Below are 23,498 nucleotides of genomic sequence, written 5' to 3' on the forward strand. Positions count from 1 at the left end.
CCTCCTGCCCCTGGCCCACCCCGCCGCCGCTGGCCGCTCGCCGCCCGCCGCCCGCCCGCCGGCACCGGCCCTCCTCCTCCGCCGGCCGCCGCTGCCGCCTCCTAGCCGCCTTGCCCGAACCCGAGCGGGTCCGCGGCGGGGCGGCGGGGCCGGGGCAGAGGGAGAGGACAATAAAGACATTTTACATATTCATAGCTGCTGGGCTGGCGGGGCGCAGTGGGGCGCGGGCGGGCGGCTGGGGCCGAGCGGGCGCGGGGTGGGGGGCGTGGAGGGGGATGGAGGCGGCGGCGAGCACAATGCCGGGGAGGCGGCGGGGCCGGAGCGGACCCCGGCGGCCGGACACCCGCACGCGTCTTCCCCCGGGAGCGGGCCCGGGCGGGGGGGCGCTGCCCGCCTCGGGGGGCGGCCCTCAGGGCAACCGGGGGTGCGCGCGGGGAGAGCTCCCTGCCCGCGCCCCGCCACCGCACGGGGGTCCAAGCGGGGCTGAGCCCGGGGGTCACGGCCCCAGGCACCTCGGCCGCGCCCCAGTGGTCCCCGGTGTGGTGGCCTGACCCAAGCCAGGCCTGCTCTCTAGGTGGGTAGGGGTGAGCGGTCGTGGGCGCTAAGAGGTGGCCTGGGGCGGCGGGGGTGGGGAACCCGCGCAGGGGTCTGCGTCGCCCCCCTAGGGGGTGGACTGGGTTGGAAGGAGTCCTTGGGGCAAGTTCCTTCCGAGGGGATGTCCTCTGGGGCGGTCCGCGCGCCCCTGGCCGGCGGCCGGCAGCCCCTTTGCGTCGTCCGCCGGGGCTTCGCGGGCGAGTTGGGCTGGAGGTGCCTGGCGTGGTCTGACCTCCGTCTCCCTTTGCCCCTCCCCGCTGCCCCCCCCACGCCGCTCTCCACACTCCTTGCGCCTGACCGGGACGCACGGGGCGGGTGGCCCTCCGGGGCCTCTCGCTCCGAGGCCCTAGAAGCTCCCAGAGGCCTCCCGAGAACTTGGATGTAAAGGGCTGCCCTCCTGCCCCAGAATGGGCTGGCCTGACAAGTTGATCTCGATTTCCTCGCTCCTGTTGGGAGTCGGTGGGGAGGGACGGGGATCCCCCTCCTTTCTTCTGTGGCGGTGTTTTCTCGCTGGGTGCTGGGTCGTCTTTACTCTGCTTAGCCGAACCTCTTCTCATTTGAATAATGTCTAATTCGGGGAGGTTTATATTATTGAAATGGCCGCCTGGCTTTCCCCGCCTCTCATGTTTAGTAATTCAGACCTTTAATAACAGCCACTCACAGCCCAACGCCGTGTTTATATTTTACATTCGCCCCATGTGCTTTTGTGGTTCGATATGATTCTTTTTTTTTCCTTGGCAATCCACAGGGCTCTGAGATCAAACCCAGGCCGTGCTGGGAAGAGAGGGGGAAAGCTAGGCCTTGGCTCCTCTAGCAGTTGCCTAGGCCTCGTGTTCTGTGCTGCTTGATTTATTTACTAATAACCAAAATGACTACCTCCACCAACTTCCACACACTTTCCCCTCCTCCGCGGGCAAAACAAACTCTCTTGGGGCTTTACTAGCATTAAAACAGCTCCTAGCTAAGTATCAAGTCTGATATGGTTTGTTTTCTCTTAAAAAGACTTTCTTATAGTTTGCAGTAGTATTGGGCCTAGGGGGAAAAAATCTGTCCTGTATTTCATTTTCAGAGCCTATGAAATTTATTTCGGTTTAATCCAAATCACTTAGTTTTGGGGATAGGTACCCCGCTTGCTCCCCACCCCCATGTTAAATACTTTAAGGCTTTGTAAAGATCTGCAGTATTTGTGAAACTGAGACATTTTTCTTTTCCTCTAATAGTTGTGGAGTAGCTAAATATTAGAAATTCCAATTAACACTTTCATAATTTCTTGCTGTGGTGCTCCCTTTCGAACATCTTCATTCTTATTTAAAATGGAGCTGACGTAAATTTTGTGCTATCATTGTCATAGACTTGCTTATTTTAATTGTAGCATTACTGAAAACAAAAATGGGGTTATGTTTTCTTTGAGTATTTGTGTCATGGTTAAATGAGTGAAAAAAGAAGAATAAACACAGGCATTGTGTTTACCCTGATCTTGGAACTTATTCTCCCAGCACACCCCCCCCTCTTCTTTAAGTTGTCAGAATTGATTTTATGTTTTATCTAGACTTAAGACAGTTGGCCTGTGAGAGGCAGGTTAACTTTTACTGTTTAGAGGAAACAGTAATTTTGATTTTTGGTCTTTCCTGGGGTAAAATTTTCTTTAACATTTTTATTTTGTGTCGGGGTGTGTGTGAGTGTGACTGGTGTTGTCTCTCATTGGTGGATGTTTACCGCTGCATAGTTGAGGGAAGTATTAGAGGACTGGGGTTTAACACTAATGTGTTAAACCTTTGAAATTATGTTAAGACATTTTTGTGAGTGGCTAGCTATGTATTTTGTGGGACATTGGTCTTCAGCTTAATGTGTAACAAAATTCTAGGTTTGATGGACTAAACGCAAGCTAATTTCAGATAACCAGTTCTCACCATTTTTCTTCTTTCACTCACAGTAGGCAGGCCCTGAATGCAGCAGGAAAAAAAAAATCTGTAGCTTTTAAGAGAACCTTTAGGTGAATGACTGCTTCAGAGACCTGAAGTATGAGGTTGGATGGACAAAAAGCAGTAATATAATTTCATGCCTTAAATAGCATATGTTTTTGCACCCGATTCCCAAGATGTGGTCAAACTGATGATGTCATTGGACAGAGGACAAGGTGCAGTTAATTTGATTTATTGTCCTGAGGTGAAGTGTAGCAGTGAAGCCTTCTCATAGGGAAACCATTTATCTCGGGACAATTTCCTTTATAGCTGCAATTTAACCACTACTGAGGCCGTAGTTATTTTATACAAAATGGTAAACCGTACATTGGATTTTACAAATAAAATTTCACTGTTACAGTTTTTGTAATACAGAAAAGGATGGATGTTGTTTACTGGCCTTATATTTTGGTTCACTTTTAGTGCTATTGTAAAAATTCATTTCCTCAAAATTCTCAAATGGAGTATTTGGGTTTTAGATAAATATAATCATAGAAGTGACCCGTATAAATACTTATTTTAGATATGTTTGTTGTGGTCCCCTAAACTTTTGTAAGAAACTGTGTTTCTTAAATCAGAGCATGGCTTAGGCTAGTGGAGCGACCATTTGCCTTGGAATCCATTTCAGTGAGTAATGAGGGCTATGTATTCTTTTAGGTGGAAATGATAATGTTGAAAATAAGGTAGAATACTTACAAGAAAGCATGTGCTTTGAAAACAGTTTTTTTTAAATTCAGAATTCTTTTTGGATTTATCTTAGTTTGGACTAGTTTGTTCATTTTCTTTTGATTGATTAGTGATTTTTAAAATTGTTCCATTGCAACATAGTGGTTGCACTTGGAATTTTTGACATATTAATAGATTTTCTTGTAAGACATTTCTCTATTTTTAATTAGTTTATTTTAAGGTGATGATTCAAATTCCGAAGAATGTGATAAAATTGTTGTGCTTTATTTCTAACTTGAATTTGTGATCCAAATTTGATAGAGTATTTTAGGTTACTTTTGAACCCACATGAGTTTATAACCTGCCTGTCTCCTTTTACATTTGTCAAGTAGCTTCCTGCGTATTTCTAGGAAATCCATTGTCACTTTCTTCTTTTTTTTTTATTTTTTTTTCCCAGACAGAGTCTTGCTCTGTCTCCCAGGCTGGAGTGCAGTGGTGCGATCTCGGCTCACTGCAACCTCTGCCTCCTGGGTTCAAGCGATTCTCCTGCCTCAGCCTCCTGAGTAGCTGGTACTACAGGCATGCACCATGACGCCCGGTTAATTTTTGTATTTTTTGTAGAGGTGGGGTTTCACCATGTCAGCCAGGCTGGTCTCGAACTCCTGACCTCAAGTGATCCACCCGCCTCGGCCTCCCAAAGTGCTGGATTACAGGTGTGAGCCACCACACCCGGCTCATTGTCACTTTCTTAATTCTCCCACCTATTAATTATAATGATACTTTTGAATCAAGGTCTTGAAAATTCATGTGACCGCTGACCAACTGTTTTTGATTTCTAAAGGACTGTTCTGCTTCCAAACCATTACTGTAAGAGTAATTTTTAACCTCTTCCCTCAAATTAGTTTGTAATTCCTTTCATTTTGTCATTGTCAAAAATCCCAGTAGACAAGGAAAAAATAAATAGTGGCTATTATTCGGGTTTAAATGAATTCAGGTGTAGTGTTCTGCCATGTTTTAAATTTACTATTCTCTGCATCAATAGGTAGTATAAAGCAGTGTAAATATAACGTGTTTCATTGCTGCCTTAGTTTGAAATAATTGTCAATCTGCCATTCATCTAGTTAGTGGATTTTGGAGTAAGTTCAGGGCTCAAAATGTTACATTGCTCTTCTCAAGCCACCGAAGATATTTAATAGAGCCTTGACTATCTTAGGCAGGTGGTTCTAAAATAACAGAAGTGGAAATTTGAATGTTAAGTATTTCCTATTAAAAATTGAAATATTTGACCTGTTTCTTGAATCTGTATTCCTTCATCTTGAATTTGTGTTTTTTAAGTTGGTCACTCATTTTCATGAATGTTTCCTTTGTACTTGAAAGACTGTAATATTATGTAGTAGTGATTGCCTTGCTGTTACCGGCTATTTTTGTTTTTTTTTTTAATGTTGAAACCCCGTAGTTGTAATCTTTGCATTAGTCTTTCAAGCACCATTAAAAATAATGTTGTGTGACTCATTAATTTGCCTTTATATAATTGTGTTAATTACACAGTTTTTGTGATTGGTAAAGACTTGCTATGAAGCCTGATTTTAAGCAGGAATGTGTTTTTCCTAGTGAAAGTGATTGCATTTGAATTTAGAACTATTCAAATAATTTGTGTTTAGGGAACAGACCAAGTCACAGATAAAACATGCCCCCTTTTGGTCACCCATGTTCTTCTTTCTGATCCCTCCTTAAATGCTAAATGTCTGAACAAACGTACTTACTATTTCTTGGGCATTAGAGTTGAAAGTTGTCGATTTGATTCAGTGACATATATGCTTTCAATTTCTGTACCCTTTCTGCATGAATTTTTTCCTTTTCTTTCTTTGGGGATAACTTTGGGTCACCATTTTGCTTAATTCTTACTGTGTTGCTTAAAGGATGTAAATATCTTTTTGAGTGGTTGAAAGGGATAATAATTAAGGTTCACAGAGAATAGCAGTTTCCTTATGCATCTTTTGCTGGACATTTTTGTGCATTATTGATATTTCATAAGTAAAGGTAGTTGAATAACTGTAGATTTTAATTCTTCTTAGGAATAAATTGGTTTGTTTGTACCGAAGTATTTCTGTGTTCTAAGCAGGTGATGAGCTCTTATAAACTGTTTCAGCAGTAATAACAATGGAAACAAAAATAGCATGAGTGGAGCCTGATTTGAAGATGCTCCTTGCATAGAGTGCATATGGTTATGGGGTACTGTTGTGTTTTTACTATGGGGTGTGAATTTTTTGAGCACTGATATGTTTGTATACTCAATGACTATTACAGCTCTTTTGTTTTGGGTTTTATTTATTTATTTACTTTTTTTTTTCCCAATTAAGCAAATACTCAAGTTTTCAGTGTTGCCTACATTTTGCTGACAGGACTAGTAATTGAGCAAAAGAGGAATCGGCAAACCTCTAGATTTATCAGATTATCTTTTATTTATTTATTTTATCTTATTTTTAATTTTTTTAAGGGACGAGGTCTTGCTATGTTGCCTAGGCTAGTCTCAAACTCCTGAGCTTAAGCAGTCCTACTGTGGCCTCCCAAAGTGCTGGGACTACAGGCATGAGCTACCACACCTGGTCCAGATTTCTTTTAAACTACTGGAACTCCTGGACATTTATCCTGAGAGGATACATTATACTAACTTTTTTTTAAAAGCCAGTGTTCACATTGCACAAAGCTAAGTGTAGTAGCTTTACTAAGTCTTCAATATTGAAAGTCATAGCAAGTGCAGTTTATCACATTATTTTTCATAATTCTTTGTAACTTTATATTTTTTATGTGGGAATATAGAAATGGTATATGAAATTAAATCAATAAAATAATAATTATTATTATGGCAGGGTTTCCCCCCTCTATTGAACTTTCTCTTTGCAATAGAAGATATAAACAGGAATGGCTGGAAAATGAACAATATGCTGTGTGTTAAAAGACTCATTTGTGCTTAAACATATGATCACCTTAATGGAGTTGCACTGATGCCTAAAGGGAGTATATTTTTATATGGATAAGTGACTTAGGTGTTGTCTTGTTTTAGTACGCTTATTTTAGTGGTCTGCTTAATGAAAAATACAACCTTTTTTGGCTGATTCATATCGCAGCAAGCAATATTATGATTAATGTTTTAAGATAGTTACCATCCTAGTTTATAAAGGGTATCTGCTATGTACCTGGTCCTATGCCTGTAGTCTTTGGGGATAACAAGGAAATATGACTGCTGCAGAGGAGTTGGTATGTTTACTTAAGCAGGAAAAATTGAAAAACAATGTATGTAATTACGTATTAAAATATGTAACAGATAATGAAGATCGGAGAATAGATCAGGGTGTGTCCAAGTTTGAAAGAGCCAGAGCATCCTAGAATATATTATAGCTGGAAGGTAATTTAGATATAATCTTTCCTAAAGCTTTTGCTTCACAGATGAGGAAATATTCTCACAATGATTTAGTGACTTGCCCGCAGTCACTTAACTATTCAATAACAGATAAGAACACAAGACTTCTGACTGTCTCCCACCTCCCAGTCTCTCCTCCTGCCCCATTGCTGTCAGTCAGAGAAGGCTTTGTGTAGAAGGTGAGACTTTTAAACCAAGCTTTAAAGGGCAAAAAGAATTTAGAGGAATGGGAATACAGGGAAGGCCATTGCAGGGGAGGTTGTGTTCAACATTGTGATGTATAGGTAGAGAATGAGGAAGCATTTGTTCTATGTGCAGGAAAGCTGTTGGAGGATTTTGAAATAGGGACTGATGTGATAAAAATGATAGGAGTGATGTGGTGGTGTGCAAGATGGTTTGAAACAGGAAGGGAGAGATTAGATCCTTAGAAACCATTATATAGAGGTATTTGGTTTATTAACTAATTACTGTAGGTGCTACTAGAGATACAAACATAATTTAAAAATTACTTGACCTCAAGAGACTTTCAGTCTAATGATTTATGAAATCAGCCGTGATAAAGGTGTTGAGGATATTGTCCAATTACATTACATGGAATAAGGACCTTTGGGAGGAATTCTTGCCTGGTCTTTACAGTAGAAACTGTTTGTTTTTAGTCTTATGGACACTGAATTGTCTAATTGACTTAGTTTCCTTTTCAAATCAAACTACAATGTTTAGGTCAAATTATTAACCTGAAAAGCACATGCATAGGCAATTATGTTTACATTTCTGTTAGCCTGATTAGTAGATCCGTTTTTTGTCCATACATTTGTTTAGTATTTCTTTTATTGTTTCCATCTTTAAACTCTTTTTATCTTGTTTTATGTGGGCCACCTTACATCCTTTCTGGAGCAAGGCAGGTATAAATAACATTACCATAACCGTGACATAATGATAGTGTCTGTATTTTTATAGTACTTTAAAATTTATAGCCACATTCTCATTTTCATTACCTCAGTCCTTTCAGGCAAGCGTTACTACACCCATTTTATAGTTGAGTAAAATAAAACTCAGATTAAGTGACTTTCTCAAGGTCATGTGTTTTTATAAGCGTTAAGTGTGGGTAACAGCAAGACTTCCAGGTTAGCAGTTATTTAGGCTGTGTATTAAGGCACTTTGGGGCTCTATTGTGGAGAGCTCTGAATCCTTTGTGTTGGTGTAAGAGTTTGGATTTTATTTGCTACGCAGCAGGAAGTCACTGAATTTTTTTTTTAATTTTTTTTTGTTGTTATGGACAGTGCCATGATCAGAGCCCTTAAAGTGTTTAGCAACTAATTAGATGCAAAGAGATGATCAAGGTTTTGAATTTAGGTTATCCAGAAAAGAGTAGTACCATAAGCAGATGTAGCGATATTGGGAGAAGGAGCCGTTTGGGGAGTAAGTCAGTGGATTCACTTTGGCATGTCATGTGAGACATGTTTGGGTGGGTGGGTCTTATTAGGTTGTAGATTCCTTGTGAAAATTGAAAATTTTTTAGTGAATTAAATGTTTGATAAACATTAATACTAGGTTTGAGATGCTCATGCCACTGTGCATGTGGACTGAGTATTGAATCTGAACATTGTAAATTCTAGATATCTTATTTTGGCTTTGGCACTGTCTTCTAAGGATATTTCCTTCAGCAATACGATGGTGATACCACCAGTGTTAGAGGGATGCTGTGGGGAGTAACACATTGATAGCAGAAGCATTTTTAAAGTAACTCTGTAATAGTTTTTCTTACATGAGCACAGGAGTAAAATCAGGAATTTTATTACTTGTGCTGCTGTAGAGAAGCAGAAGCTTTAGCAACTGATGGATTCTGTGGGGCACCTGACTGTAGGCTGTTCATTTTTTGGAGCAGCTAGCATCTTAGGAGGAATGAACACTTCTAGTACTCTTCTGAAAACTTTATACGATGGAGGTGTTGCATTGAAGCAAATACAGACTTCCCTTGATTTCAGGGCATTCTGTTATCTAGCCCCCACCCTTGCCTATGCATTCTTATCTTTACTACTTCCTTAAATAGCATGACTCAACAATTCCACCAAGGAAGTTCCCTTATTCTCCATTTCTACCACAAATACAGCATATTATCAGATTTTAATTTTTTAAGAAATCTCCCTAAAATTTGAAGATCTGTCTTGGGAGGATGGCTATAATTTATCCTGAGACTTGCCTGAGACTTTCTCTCATTACCATCCTCGCAACCTCAATCCCAGTTTGAGACACATGACCTGAAAGTGCACCCAGTGTTTTAATCAGGTCAGTGTGTGTGGGACGTTGTGTGTAAACCTTTACTCACACTTTTTCCTCCATTGGAAGGCCATGGTGTAAGGTATGGTAGAGTGAAAAAAAGTACTGGGTATTCAGAGACCTGGCTTCTCTATCACTAATTAGCTTTGTAACTTTAGGACAAGTTACTTCACCATGCATTTTTAAAAAATTACATTTGTAAAATAAGGGATTTCAAACTTGAAACTTTGGTGTTCTTTTTTAAAGGCAAAAGTGGAGCTGTTCTTATTAAAATTGGACGTTGGAGCAAGAAAGCATTTTTTGCCTCCTTTCCACAGTAGCTCTTGAGGCACTTTCACAGGATCCTTAGGACTTCTGCTGGTCATGACTTGAAAACTTTTGTCCTTGTTTATCTTAAGGGACCTGTCTGTCCATTTCTTTATCTCCACAAATAGCCATCTGTCAAATCTGAGCTCCTGTCATACTTTCTCTGAAATTAGCACTTAATTTGTGTTCAGTTACCCAATTCAGCACTTCGTTATACACAGTCCTATTTTCTTCTGTAATTGATTATTAAGTAAATCTTGTCCTAAGAGCTTTGAGTGCAGGAACATACTGGTAGGGACAGAGTAGGCCTAGACATTTAACAAATAATGAATGCTTGGTTGATGGAATTAGTGGTTCTCAATCTTTGTTGGGACAAGAATCACCGTTGGAACTTTTTCAACATGAGAAGGCCCAATTTCTAATACAGTAGAGGTCTGAAAATCCGTACTTTAAAAAAGCTCTAGAGGTGATTTGATAACATTAAATGATTACTTGTTGCACTTTCAAGATTATTTATTGCTTAACATACCTTGAATAATGGTTTTCAATTAGTGCACCAGAATGGCCCTATACTGGAAAGACAGACTGAGAATTAGGAGACTTGGTTCCTTATTCTGCTTTTAGCATGAACTATAATAGCTTTCTGATCCTGAATAAATCACTAAACTTTTCCAACCCGTAGGATTCTTACTGGTAAAATTATGGACTGGGCTAGATAAATAGTTTTCATACTTTTTTTTTTTTTTCTTTTTAAACTGGAATTATTCAAAAACATCTTTTGGGTGAAGATCAGTAAATATAATAGGTATTTTGATCAGTTCGGCTTACCTGAGCATTTATTAAATATATAGAACATGATAAGCTTGGTTCTGTCCTAGTAGGAGAGCTAAATTTTATGCAGTGGGTAGTACTGAAGATGGGATTTAGACTTTAAACTTGAAACATCCTATTAGAATGCAAATGAACAAAGGTAGTAAGCTTATCAAGAATTGTGGTATTCAGTGTGAATAAAAACTAGATTATGATGAACCAATATGGCCAGTTTTTTCATTCATTTAATTCAACAAATATTTATAGAGCTTCTGCTCCTTATAATGTACTGAGCACAGGTGATAGAATAATGAATAAGATACCGTCTCTGTCCTCTCAAAGTGTATATTGGTCTATTGGAGAAATCATATGTTAAATAACACTGGTCATAGTTTAATGAGTAGAATATGGGAGGTTTGAAGTACTCCAGGAGCATAAGGTGGGAACTGCTAATCTGGACAAGAGGATTTGGGAAGGGGCTCTCTGAGGATATCATGTTTACACTTAGATGTGAAAGATGAATAGGAATTTATCAGTTCAAGGCCTGGGAGTGAGAAGTGGAATTGAACATGTTCTGAGCAAGGGGAACACTATGCAGACATCTCAGACATCCCTCATTATACACAGGGGCATACCACAAGGGTATTGGTTCCAGGATTCCCCACCCATGCCCGCCCCTCCCCACACCAATATCAAAATCTGCACATGCTTAAGTCCTGCAGTAGGCCCTGTGGAACCCGAGTATGTGAAAAGTGTGCCTGGGCCCTGGGCCTCAGAGCCCCTGTGAATATGAACTGTTTGCATGCCATGAATTCTGTATTTTTAATTTGCATGTGATTGAAAAAACCTGATTTAAGTGGACCCACACAGTTCATACCCATTTTGTTCAAGGGTCAGCTGTGCAATCACGTACTGCATAATGACTTCTCAGTCTATGGACCAGTATACAATGGCAGTCCCATAAGATTATAACAGAACTGAAACATTCCTATCTCCTAGTAACATTGTGACGATCCTGACCCTGTGTAGGCCTAGGCTGATGTCTGTGTTTGTGTCTTAGTTATTAACAAAAACATTTAAAAGGTAAAAAATTAAAAAATTTAAATAGAAAATAGCTTATAGAATAAGGATATAAGGAAAACATTTTTTAATACAGCTATACAATATGTTTGAAACTGTTACTATAAGACTCAAAAAGTTTTTAACATTTTTAAAGCTTATAAAGTAAAGTTACAGTAGGCCCGGCGCAGTGGTTCGGGCCTGTAATCCCAGCACTTTGGGAGGCTGAGGTGGGTGGATCACCTAAGGTCAGGCGTTCAAGGCCAGCCTGGCCAACGTGGTGAAACCCCGCCTTTACAAAAAATACAAAAATTAGCTGGGTGTGGTGGCACACGCCCATAATCCTAGCTCTTTGGGAGGCTGAGGCAGGAGAATTGCTTGAACCTGGGAAGTGAAGGTTGCAGTGAGCTGAGATCGTGCCACTGCACTCCAGCCTGGGTGACAGAGTGTGAGACTCCATCTCAAAAAAAAAAAAAAAGTTACAGTAAGCTAGTTAATTTATTATTGAACACAGACATGTTTTTCTTATAAATTTAGTGTAGCCTAAGTATATAGTGTTTTTAAAGTGTACAGTAATGCCATAGGCCTTCACATTCACTGACTCTTCATTCATTGACTCACCCAAAGCAACTTCCAGTCTTGCAAGCCCATTCAGGTAATGCCCTCTACAGGTGTACCATTTTTAAATCTTTTATACCATGTTTTTAACTGTACTTTTTCTATGTTTAGATATTTTTATTTTTTAATTATTTAATGAATTTTTTTTTTTTTTTTTTTAATTTTAAATAGGATCTCGCTCTGTCACCCAGGCTGGAGTGCAGTGGTGTAGTCACAGCTGACTGCAGCTTCTACCTTCCAGGGCTCAGGTGATCATCCCACCTCAACCTCCTGAGGAGCTGGTACCACAGGCACACGTACCCATGTCCAGCTAATTTTTTTTTTTTTTATAGAGACGGGGTTTTGCCATGTTGCCCAGGCTGGTCTTGAACTCCTGGACTCAAGCAGTCCTCTTGGCTTGGCCTCCCAAAGTGCTGGGATTACAGATGTGAGCCACTGTGCCTGGCCTAGGTATTTTTAAATACACAAATACTTACCATTGTGTTAGGATGCTTGCAGTACAACAGTAGAATAATATGCTGTACAGGTTTATAGTCTAGGAGCAACAGGCTATACCATATAGTTTAGGTATATAGTAGGCTATACCATTTGGGTTTATGTAAGTACATTCTGTGATCACACAATGACAAAATCGTCTAATGACATACCATTGTTAAGTGATGCATGACTGCACGTACAATTCTTGAAACTAATGAAAACACAGAACTTTCAAAGAACCAAAGTTCAGCATAGCTGATTCGGTAAGAATGAGATTTAGCTGAAGAGCCGAAGATGATTTTCATATTATGAGGCTATTTGCATGATCTTTGTACTTTTTAGTGACAAGTCCACAGTTGGAAATTGTGGATGAGAATCCATACTTTTCAATAAATACATTGATTCCTAGTAACAGCAATAAAATTTATCAAGTTTTTGTGCCAGTTATTGTACTAAATGCTTTACACGCATTTATGTTAATTTCAGTGACCCCCATGGGGGTGTATATTGTTACCCCATCTTTTAGGTTAGGAAACCGAAGCTTAAAGAGGCTAAGTGACACACCTAGGTTTCTGTTTTGATTATGGCAGTAGGCAGTTAAGATCATCAGGCTCTTACCCATTAATTTCTGCTTCAAGCCAGTAGAATGATGAAAAATATATCAAGTGGAATTGGGATTGCAGAATTTCCACTGTTAGGATCTATAGATTTAACAGCTGTTATGCTGAGTTTAACCTCGGTGCTTTGTACAGTTCCCAGGTCCAGATTGTGTGCTCTAGAATCAAGTGTGCATTCTTATCTCTGTATTGCATTTTGGAGACACAGACAATTGAGTATCAGATCTAATGTTAACTTAGCTTTCAGGATTTCTAGGTGCTGACTGTGTTTTTGAAGTTGGTTGTATGCAAACTGCTGATCCTGGAAACCCATAAATTCTGAACATTTTGGGTTTTTGTTAAGAATTGTATTTTAGGGTAGGCATGGCGGCTCATGCCTGTAATGCCAGCACTTTGGGAAGCTGGGGTGGGAGGATTGCTTGAGACCATGAGTTTGAGACTGGCCTGGGCAACATAGCGAGACCCTCTCTCTGCAAAAAAATTTAAAATACTAGCCAAGCGTGGTAGTACTTGCCTATAGTCCTAACTACTCTGGATGCGGAAGCGGGAGGACCTCTTGAGCCCAGGAGTTCCAGGCTGTGATGAACTGTGATTGTGCTACTGTACTCCAGCCAGGATGGCAGAGCAATACCCTGTCTGTTAAAACAAATATATGTGAAACTGAAGCTAATTGCACATGTTAACCTTGGGATAATTTTCATCTGGAGCAGCATTTATATTTTTTTGTCACCCAGTTGGTGAAATAGAAAATTAGGATTTACTTTGTTTACATGTTATTTTGATAAAAACATAATTTAAGATATTTCAATGTTCTCAAATGAGTTGTGACTTAAAATTAATATGCAAGCAAATTATGCAAAAAGGTGGATTTGTTTACCGCTTTTTACCAACCACTTCCTTTCCCCCCTACCAAGCTGTTACTAAACTAAGGCTGTAGCTTTCAGTTGAGGAAACATAACACTTGATTATTGTGTCTAATGAGAAGTCAGCTATTTCATGGCGTTGGTTTCCAGTCATACACACCTTGTTTAATCATGCCCTGCATCACCTTATTGAGTTGTTAATGCTGTTTGTTTCTCAATTTTTCTTTTACACTACATTCATTGCTAAGTCCCCTCACTTTCCTCTTCATAGTGCTTTCCCTCCCCGCGAGTGCTTGCTGCTTCATGCTCTGGCCAAGGAGAATGCTGTTTTGGCAGACTGTTTTATACATGAACACTCATATGCCAATCATCATTATTTAGAAAGGAATTGTTGAAAAAGCTCTCATGTTATGAGTGACATCTTCAACATCACTATAGTCTAAGATAAATTACCAATTTATGAGTGTTGCTGGAAAAAATCATGGTATGATTTCAGGCGATTAGACTATAGTGGCAAAACCATTGCCTGGTTATGCTGTTGGAATCACATCTTAGTAGTTACATAATGCTAGTTACATAATGCTATCAGGACCAGTACGAGACTGGTTTGGTGATTGAGCCCATTTCCTGGGATTTGTTCCCATGTGTTGCAGGCAGATGTCCACGTTTAGATATGCATGCTTTTGTCATGCATGTACACATAGTTTTTAAAAAAGGAGTCATAGTGCATATCCTGTTATATACTTGCCGTTTTTCCCCCATGGCTCTCTATTCTTTAGTTCACCCATTTAAATAAACATTTTAATGAAATTATGTTCTTTGCAGCAACATGGATGGAGCCGGAAGCCGTAATCCTAAGTGAATTGATACAGGAACAGAAAACCAAATACTGGTTTGGGCTCTTCTGCTGGAACCTAGTGGAGGAGGCTAGTCCCAAATAGTAGTGTCCCAAAAACTTTCTTTAACAGAATATACACATTAAAAAATTTTGTACATGTTGTCAGGTTGCTTTTAGTACCACTCTGTATTTTTTATCTACAGTATTAATGGTGTCAGTTTCTCCAGCACTGTTAACTATTAGTCTTCTAAATTTTTCCTGTGTTGATGAAAAACACCTCATTGCTTTAATTTTAATGTTTTTACTCAAGTTGGACATCTTTTTTTTTTTTTTTTTTGATAGACTCTTGCTCTGTTGCCCAGGCTGGAGTGCAGTGGTGTAATCTTGGCTCACTGCAGCCTCCACCTCCCGGGTTCAAGCCATTCTCTGCCTCAGCCTCCTGAGGAGCTGGGATTACAGGCACCTGCCACCATGTCTGGCCAATTTTTGTATTTTTAGTAGAGATGGGGTTTCACCATCTTGGCTAGGCTGGTCTTGAACTCCTGACCTCTTGATCCACCTGCCTCAGACTTCCAAAGTGCTGGGATTACAGGCCTGAGCCACCACACCCGGCTGACATAAATTTTTATTAAATTAAATCTTACTAAATTTTATTAAATATAAAATATTTTATCATTGAAAACAAAAATAAATCATTGTTTTCAAATGTACAACAATGATTTATTTTTCATGTTTTGGCCATTTCAGAATACTTGTAGTTTTCCTGAAAATTTCTGACTTCTTAAATATTCTCTTTCCATGTGTACCTGACCCACCTCCTTCCCGGCAGCTAATTCCTATACCTCTTTGGAGAAGTAGCTTAGGGATGCATGTGGAGCTTGAATCAGTCTACCTGTTGGTAGTCACATGTTTTACTTGCAGCCCACTATTAGCTGTTCATTTATAGAGAGGGGATGGTTGCAGAGTCTGGGCAGGGATGGGTCAGCTGTGGCACTGTGGTCCTGGAGAGTCATACCCTACTCTTGCACAAAAATGTTTCTCTTAGCAGAGAACTGGAGTGAGCATTTTTTTTTTTTTTTAACTCTGCTTTCTCTAAAGGCATTTTAATTTTTAAGTCAAATATATGGGAGGTAGGGATAAAGGAGAAATGGAAAGATAATACAGTTTTAGCAGTCTAGGGGTTTATTTTCTACACAAGGACTTGGAGATCATAAGACTAATCCTGAAATATTTTCAGTGCTGGATTTCACCTAACCTCCTGACAAGCTTGTAGTTCTCTGGGACATGGGGAGCAAGAAATTTAAGGAAGCTGACAATAAGGAGGAAAGTATTTAACTTCTGAGTAGAGATGGCTCGATGGTGATAATACTTGTGAACTAGGGTTAACATACAGCAGTGACAGCGTTGTAAAGTCTCGGTGGTCAGGGAAGGTGACAGTGACCTTAATGGAGAGAGGCTATCTAGTGCGAACATACTTGTGTGTGTTGTGGAGTGTAAACGCCTACCTAGACTTTCTGCTGGATTATTTAGAATGTTGAGAGGTTAATAGATTCAGATTGTTGCATACATAAGTTTTTTTCCTACTATTTGGGATGGGTGAGGAAAGAGCTCAGAAAAGAAACAGGTTACAGTAACAGTCCTGTTGGTCTTGTTTTTTGTTTTTCTGGTACGCTTTGGCAATTTTTATCAAGTAATTTTTGTATTTTCTTTTTCAACTGTCAGTATGTTATTTTTACCATTTTGAGTGATGTCTGTGGAATAAGAAGTGTTTGTAAATATTTTGTGACTTACATGGTAAGCTTGACTAGGTTTACACAAAGTCATTTTGTACTACCATTTGTCTAATTTCTGCAAATACATTATTTGGGGGCATTCTTCCATTTTTCTTTCCTCTTTTGTCCTTAATTCCCCTTCCCCCGTTCTTCCAGTTAATTGAGTTACTGGTTTTTTTTTTTTTTAAATCCATATACGTATTTTTTTGTTTGTTTTGTTTTGTTTTTGGCAGAGTGTTGCTCTGTCGCCCAGGCAGGAGTGCAGTGGCGTGATCTCGGCTCACTTCAACCTCCGCTTCCAGGGTTCAAGCAATTCTGCTTCAGCCTCCCGAGTAGCTGGGATTATAGGTGTGTGACACCATGCCCGGCTAATTTTTTTGCATTCTTAGCGCAGATGGGGTTTCACTATGTTGGCCAGGCTGGTCTCGAACTCCTGACCTGAAGTGATCTGCCCGCCTTGGTCTCCCAAAGTGCTGAGATTACAGGTGTGAGCCACCACGCCCAGCCTGTATATTCTTAAAATCCTTCTCCCTTGACTTCTTGTGTGACCTTTTTTCTGATCCCTTAAATTAAAAAAAATTTTTTTGAGATGCATTATTGTAAATTTTATTCATTTATTTATTTGTTTCATTTTGTTTCCCCCTTAAAAATTTAACGTGGTTTATAGAGATTCATAAACTATATAGCAAGAAATGCAAAATAAAAATATAAAAGACTTAATATAAAAATCTAATATTTACTTCCAATAGGGCCCAAATACTTCTGTAAACTTCTTAGCAGATGATGCAAACAAGGAAAACTTGGTCAATTTATGCCCATAAAATTTGAAAACAAACTTTTAAGAAAAGCACAACAATTCCTGGTACTAAGATCAGAAGGAGACTTCTCCTCAGAGGCCTTATAAACAGGACCCTGTGTAATGTAATAAACGGTGCCCTCAATAGCCTTCCTACTGTGGACACACCAACCAATTTCAGAATGCCCCTCTATAGGCCAAATGCATCATACCAGACCACCTTCATTAAGGCAGTTAAATGGTGGGAGGTGAGGATATTGGGTGAGGACTATTCAAAATGGTCTGACCTAAAACGGGAAAAGATTTTGGAATAATTAGAAGAATGGAGATACTGCATATTCTTTAGGCAATCTTCCATAAATACCTGTTTTGTTCACAGTTAGTACAAGGTTATTGGCATAGTGTAGGTTATCAAGAAATGTTTTCAGAGTAAATACTGGGTTGCGTTGGGTTTGAAATTATATTTGTTGGTACACATCATTGAAGGTAGAGCGATAAGATTTTCATGTTGTTCAGGGAGACTAGTCTAGATGGCTGGCTAGAGTGTACTTTACCCTAAACAGTGCAGGGCACATCCTGAAAAGTTTTGTTCTTTAGGCTCCCCTTTCCTATTCTGAATCCAGGCACACGCTCTAAAAATCTTTAATCTTTTCTCCACCATTCTTTTTTTTGTATGGTGTAAGCTGTAACCCTGACAGACTTTTTCCTCCGAAATGAACAGCCAACTGTCCCAACACTACCTGTCCCTGCTACCAAAAATGTCAATTTCAGTCATTCAGTCATTTAACCTAGTGTTCTTTTTCTGACATACCATTTGTCAGCTGACAGAAAGAGAACACTAGATTGAATAGTCTACTTTAAAAGTATTTTTAAATAAAGAGATACAGTTTAAATTTGGAATATTTGTGAATCTTCACTCCCCATGTCCTTATTTGCCATGTTATCAAGACATAGTTAACTCCTAGTTATAATAAATACAGTGCTTATCTGGTATAGATGCCACTGCTTTACAAGAGTAAAAGAACATACCTGAAAGTGCTGTCCATGGGCAGCAGTTCAAGGGGTAATTTTAATTCATACCGCAGGTACACATGCACATTGTAAACTGCTTTGGTGGCTTAATGGTTGTACTTTGACATTGTAGTCAAATTTGATACTCCTACCCCAACCCTCACTTTTATGCTCATTCTAGCAGGTGCTGGGAATGCTAAAAGAAGAATACATAGCCCCTTGAACAATATACTTGAAAAGTGATTACTTAAATGCAAACATGAAAGTTTCCTCTCTGCATTAATCTAGAGTTTAGGTGCTTGGAATGATTGAAATTGACATTGTAGGTAGAAGGGCCAGATGGTGTTGAAACAGTTGGCCATCCATTTGAAAAAAAGAAGAAAATGTATGTCAGGGTTGTACTTTACACCATACACAAAAAAGAATGGTGGATAGATTAAAGATTTGACTGTTCAAAGAAAAACTCAGAAAAATACTAAGACAAAAATACAAATAATTTATTTAGTTTTAGGGATGGAAAGACTTTTTTTTTTTCTTTAAGCTATGAGTAAGACTTTATGGAAAGGCTTTGACATGACACAACTCAAATGCCATAAAAGGAAAAGATTGGTAGATTTAACTATATAAAATATTTACGGTTCTACCTTCTGAAAGACTCTACAAATAAAATTAACAATATATGGTAGAAAAGTATAAGCCTATATGGCACATAGAGGGATAATTTTTCTTACTATATCAAGTTCTCTTAGACATTAGTAGTAAATAACAAATACCCCAGTAGTCAAAGTATATGAATAGTCAATTCATGTAGAATAAGGACTGTGAAGATATGAACCCTGACTAAAAACCTCTGCTGTAAAGACAAAACCTTCTTTTAAATTCGATATAAAACAAAAGGATGAAGAGTTACAAAATGTTATGTTTTGGTAGGGCAATGAAAAAAATTAAAATATTAGAGAAAAGAATAGAGTTGAATACTGGCCATTGTTTTAGAGGTAATTGAGGAAGTGTTTTTTATATACTTGTGGGTAATTTTACTACTTTAAAGGTGGAAAAAATATTTAAGATAATGAAGCAGGTAGAGAAGGGATTCCTGCTGTTCCTGATTTAACACACAGGACTAAGCTTGTGTGGAAACTGTTAGTTTCTTCCAAGATAAGTGTTTCCTAGATAACTGAAAATCTTTTGTTTTAATGCACTTTTCCTTGTGCTTCTGCACAAACATCTTTAGTATATACCTTTGGTGTCCCAATGAAGTTCACCTTTTACAGTTGGTTTGAAGCCCTTCTCTAGAGGTTTTTCAACATTATTTCTATGTGGAAATCCATTCAGAACCCAGCTTCCCTGAAACTTGCTTTGGGGACTCCCTGTTGTATAGTGAAATTGTCTGAAAAGTTCGAGCGCGGTGGCTCACGCCTGTAATCCAAGCACTTTGGGAGGCCGAGTCGGGCGGGTCACCTGAGGTTGGGAGTTTGAGACTAGCCTGACCAACATGGAGAAACTCTGTCTCTACTACAAATACGAAATTAGCCTGATGTGGTGGTGCATGTCTGTAATCCCAGCTACTCAGGAGGCCAAGGCAGGAGAATCGCTTGAACCCGTGGGCGGAGTTTGCCATGAGCTGAGATCGCACCATTGCACTCCAGCGTGGGCAGCAAGAGCGAAACTCCGTCTCAAAAAAATAAGTAAATAAATAACAATAAAGAAATTGAAAAAGTTCTCACCCAAGAGATAGATCTCCTCTCCTATTTTACACATCTTTCTCTCATTTGCCATTGTAAAGCAATACCCTTAGCGGAATTATGTCTTCTGTTATTATAACCTATTTGTCTTCTTAAGGGCATGACTCAAAGAGGTCTGTAGAATCTTTTTTTTAGAGCCAGGTGAAATAACTAAATATTTTGTTGTAAGAGGAAGGAATTAATCAGGAACCTTGATTCTAGCTACTACTGGGCTATAAACAGTGATGCCAGCAAAATGTTACTTCACCTGGTGAAGTGATGCTGTTTTGAGAATTTGAAAGTAATTTTTCAGTGGATAAAGAAGTTGGCAGCACGATTTGTTACATGTGATGAAGAATTAATCAGCATAGAACTTGTATTAGCTTAAGATGGAATGGTTCTGCACAATATAAAATAACAAGTTTTCCAGTTTATTTTTATCACTGTCCTTGTTTGTTTATAGTATTAGCCATATTAATTAACAGCTATTAAGTCCATTTGGTATGCTAAGCACTGTTCTAATGTTTTACATGAATTGTCTCATTTAATCTTCACATCCACATTATGATGTAGGCATCATTGTTATGTGTTTTATAGGTGTAGAAAACAGGTACAAGGAAGTTAGGTAATTTCAAAAAGTTAACATAACTGGAAAGTGGTGGTGTTAAAAATAATTTAAGGGTTTTGATTCCAGTTTTCATGCTAATTCTAGTTGACTAAAGGAAGAATACATTATCTAATTTAATCACAAACACAGCTATATGAGGAAGGATTTTTAGAGTTCTCAGAGCCTAGGTTTTCTTAAGTGCCTAAAACAATGCTTTGGTTAAGGACGATATTTATGGTAGAAATGCTTTGTTATTGCCAATTGCTTTTATCAGGATTTTGGACCTAAGTTACCTGTTGGGTGCTAAAATATTTTTAAAGACGATGAGGCATCCAAGTGCTGCTTGTTCACTTACACTTTTATTAAGTAATTGTGCACATTAATTATGGTTTAACTAAGAAGCACCAATATTAATACTTTTGTTTTTCAAAGTTTGCAAGGCTACAGTCAGTTCTGAGTTGTTCAGCCTGTTTAGTGACAGTCAAAACATAAATGCTGTGCATGAAAATTTCAGCACTATGAGCAGAGGATAGAAGAGAACTAAGAGGAAGTGGATACGTTTGGAAAGTGTGTGTGTTTCCTGTTACAGACACATAGAAGAGCCTATTGCCCTTGATAATTCTGCAAAGCTATAAAGCTGGTACTTGAAAAACAGATGGTGTAAGAAACCCAAATCACAGAAAGACTCTAAGACCAGCTTTCTCACCATGGTGACGCATTGAAACACTAAGTGTTTGAGCACATTTCACAGGATGATCCAGCTATAGAATTGACAAGATTTTGCCCTGAGATAGTTGATAGAAGCAAATATATCCTTTCTTCCATGGCATAATTTTACCTATTTACCTTTCATGTAAAATTAGCCCAAATCAGGAGTCACAACTTAACCTGTTTATATGGGTGAAACTTTCCGTATTGTGAGATGTTGTTTTTACTAGCAAAGTGACAAGAAATGAAGAATCTTCCAGAGTTTGTAACTCACAGCCTTGCTATGAAAATGATACTTCAGATATAGTGATGTGTTTATAATGTCTCCTTTTGCATAGGATAAATGCTGTATCTGTATATATATGGGCAAAATTCAAAAAACTGTTAATCATACACAGTGTATACAGACATATGTGTATTCTCATTCTCCCTCTCTCCCTCCCCGCTCCTTTCACCTGCCTCTCTCACTTCTCTTTCTTTCTTATTTCCTTTGTTTCCCAAAATGAATTCTATCTTTATTTAGCTCAGTTGAATTTTCAGCAAGTGTCTACTAATTGAGACAGAATCTACGGTTCTTTAGTGCCACTATATAACTGTATGCTCATCTCTTTCTACTCATGTCTCTGTTGTATATTTTAACTTGGGATGTTATTGCATGGTAATTAAGAATACTGGTCTAGGAATCTGACAGGTTAATGTTTTAATAACTGACCAGTAGCTTTATTCCTTCCACAAATATTTCAGTGCTTATTGTATTAGGCATTGTTTTAGGCACTTAAGAAAATCTCGGCTCTGAGAAGTTAACTGTAAAAGTCCTTCCTCATGTAGCTGTTTAGGATTTAGTGAGATAATGTATATAAATTGTTGAGCACATTGCTGGCACATTGGAATCTGTCAATTTATGTAAGCTATTTCTTCAAACCTTTTAATGACTTGGAACTCTCAAAGTGAAAAAGTAAATATGAACAGGTATAAATTAATTTTTTAAATTTTTATTTTTTTTGAGACGGAGTCTCGCTCTTGTCGCCCAGTCTGGAGTGCAGTGGCGCGATCTTGGCTTACTGCAGCCTCCGCCTCCCAGGTTCAAGTGATTCTTCTGCCTCAGCCTCCCCAGTAGCTGGGATTACAGGCGTGCGCCACCATGCCCGGCTATTTTTTGTGTTTTTATTAGAGACGGGGTTTTGCCATGTTGGCCAGGCTGTCATGAACTCCTAGCCTCAGGTGATCCACCTGCCTTGGCCTCCCAAAATGCTGGGATTACAGGCTTGAGCCACCACGCCTGGCCTAAACTGTTTTCTTGAATTAAGTTTCACAATTGACAGCCTTCATTATAACATGTCCCATGTAATTAGCATCATAACCACTATCACAAACATACTGATAAATATAGTACAGGACCCAGATTTCAGCAGCTGTTACATAGAACCGTTTGTTTTTTTTTTCCCTGTTATCCATATTTGCCCTCCACAAATATGGATAACGGACCAAGAGTAGACTGTACTGTGTCTGCCCATACTCTAAATCATATTGCCAATCTCCTACTCATCCTGTCTCTGAGAATCCTGAGCACAGGACACCTGAGATAGCAAAAAGTCCTTCCTGTAGTAAAAGGCTTACAGAGTCGATTGGCTGGAGCGGAGTGAGAATGTGAACTCAGAAACTTTGGAATTGGGGGTACATTTTAGATTAGAGGATAGCTTGTAAAAGAAGAAGAGAGTTTTTGTGGGTCAGGAATCTGGGCATGGCTCAATTGGGTCCTCATAAGACTGTAATTAAGATATTGGTCAGAGCTACAGCCTCATCTGAAGCTTCAACTGGGGAAGCATATGCTCCTAAGCTCACTCACACAGTTGTTGACTGGACTCAGTTCCTTACTGGTGGTCGAACCGAGGACCCTAGTTTCTTCCTGGCAGTTGGCCCGAGGCTGCTCTCCGTTCCTTGCTATGTGGGCTTCTCCGGCTTGCTTCAGAGCAAGCACATGAAAAAAGCCAGATAGTGTTCTAGCTGGAAAGGAGTATTAGCAAGACGGAGTCACAGCTTTTGTAACCTAATCGCAGAAGTGACATCTCATCCCTTTTTCAGCATTCTGTTTATTAGAAGCAAGTCACTTGGTCCACCCCACACTCAAGGGGAACGGGCTACACAAGGGTACAAATAGCAGGAGTTCGTGAATCATTGGATGGCCATCTTAGAAATCTGCCTACCCCAGTGCCTTCAGTAAGCTTTAAGAGCATACAGGAGCCCTGACACCCAAAAATTAGAGAACTGCTGATCTAAATGTATGTTAAATTGGTGGAACATGTATGGGAGATATGATACCTTCCTTAAAAAGTTCTTCTCTAGGATAAGATCTTGGGCCTTGGAAGCCTGTATATG

General features: G+C 39.3%; 1 protein-coding gene across 1 annotated transcript in view; it reads left to right on the forward strand.

The window, feature by feature from the left end:
- LOC105492987 (POU class 2 homeobox 1) overlaps positions 1–23,498 on the forward strand; it is a 184,715-nt gene that overhangs the window by 369 nt on the left and 160,848 nt on the right. The gene's annotated exons all lie outside the window — the stretch shown is intronic.

The sequence above is a fragment of the Macaca nemestrina genome, chromosome 1, assembly GCF_043159975.1.
Source record: "Macaca nemestrina isolate mMacNem1 chromosome 1, mMacNem.hap1, whole genome shotgun sequence".
Taxonomy (NCBI): domain Eukaryota; kingdom Metazoa; phylum Chordata; class Mammalia; order Primates; family Cercopithecidae; genus Macaca; species Macaca nemestrina.